The 1,351-nt window shown below is 37.5% G+C and overlaps 1 non-coding gene across 1 annotated transcript in view; it reads right to left on the bottom strand.

Moving 5' to 3' along the window:
• The window catches only part of LOC141532025 (small subunit ribosomal RNA), a 1,906-nt gene extending 1,774 nt beyond the window's left edge, over window positions 1–132 (bottom strand). Inside the window, exon 1 of the ribosomal RNA XR_012480014.1 lies at window positions 1–132. This exon is cut by the window's left edge and continues 1,774 nt beyond it. This is a non-coding gene — a ribosomal RNA (small subunit ribosomal RNA).
• Window positions 133–1,351: the final 1,219 nt, after the last annotated feature.

The raw sequence follows: 1,351 nt of genomic DNA, 5'->3' as shown, positions 1-1,351 counted from the left end.
TGGGTACGATCTAAGGAACCATAACTGATTTAATGAGCCATTCGCGGTTTCACCTTAATATGGCGTGTACTAAGACATGCATGGCTTAATCTTTGAGACAAGCATATGACTACTGGCAGGATCAACCAGGGAGCTTCGTTCATGTTTTATTAAATAAAACATTTAGAAATCTCTTTTTTACACTAATACAAACATGTTAAGGTTTCTCATCATATAATGTCCGACTAACAGTTGTAAAAGCGGTGCTGATTTGAAACATAAGTTTCTAAACAACACTTTAAATTTGTTGATAATAACTATTTTTATTCACGTATAAGTGAAACAATATATATTCAAACATTCTCTCTGATTTTGAAAAACTTCAACTCTCGCTAGATATTAATTCTAAGCGACGTGGTTACTTACACGTAAACGTGCTTTTATTATTACAATTATAATATTCTTGCTCGGAAACAATTGAGCCGATAACTCAGTATTGAATAAATGTATTCTTCAAACATGAAGATATACACATTAATAAACGCCGAAGCGATTACCACATAAGAGTCATTCAGTCACAGACATCGACCCGTGGCGGTGTTGCGTTTAAATATACCATAAAGCCTCTAAATAATTGGCTTGAGACATTGCCATGACTTTAAACTAGAGATATGGTATATATTGTTTGTAGTCGAGCAGCATATAGTATAGATGTTATATACACATATACCATCCATTTTTAACACGCTTTTATTAACTTCACCTGTATGTTTGTATGTAACTCTCCTTTGCATAAAGAGACTACCATAATGATATTATTTAAATTTTGATTATTATCAACCTAGAACCCAGGTGATGACCTTCCTAGTCATCCTCTGATGACCATCCCGAAGTTATATCTCGAAACCAGGTGTTTTCCTCCGTAGGTTTTCATCGGAAATGGCACAGATAAACCCGTACATTAACCCGGAATCCTCTGATGACCATCCCGAAGTTATATCTCGAAACCAGGTGTTTTCCTCCGCAGGTTTTCATCGGAAATAGCACAGATAAACCCGTACATTAACCCGGAATCCTCTGATGACCATCCCGAAGTTATATCTCGAAACCAGGTGTTTTCCTCCGTAGGTTTTCATCGGAAATGGCACAGATAAACCCGTACATTAAACCGGAATCCTCTGATGACCATCCCGAAGTTATATCTCGAAACCAGGTGTTTTCCTCCGCAGGTTTTCATCGGAAATAGCACAGATAAACCCGTACATTAACCCGGAATCCTCTGATGACCATCCCGAAGTTATATCTCGAAACCAGGTGTTTTCCTCCGTAGGTTTTCATCGGAAATAGCACAGATAAACCCGTACATTAACCC

Source organism: Cotesia typhae, unplaced genomic scaffold (assembly GCF_013202065.1).
Source record: "Cotesia typhae breed Kobodo isofemale line unplaced genomic scaffold, CoteBio_Ctyphae contig_50, whole genome shotgun sequence".
Classification (NCBI taxonomy): Eukaryota; Metazoa; Arthropoda; class Insecta; order Hymenoptera; family Braconidae; genus Cotesia; species Cotesia typhae.
The sequence above is the reverse complement of the archived record's forward strand: the minus strand, read 5'-3'. Positions and strand labels throughout refer to the sequence as shown.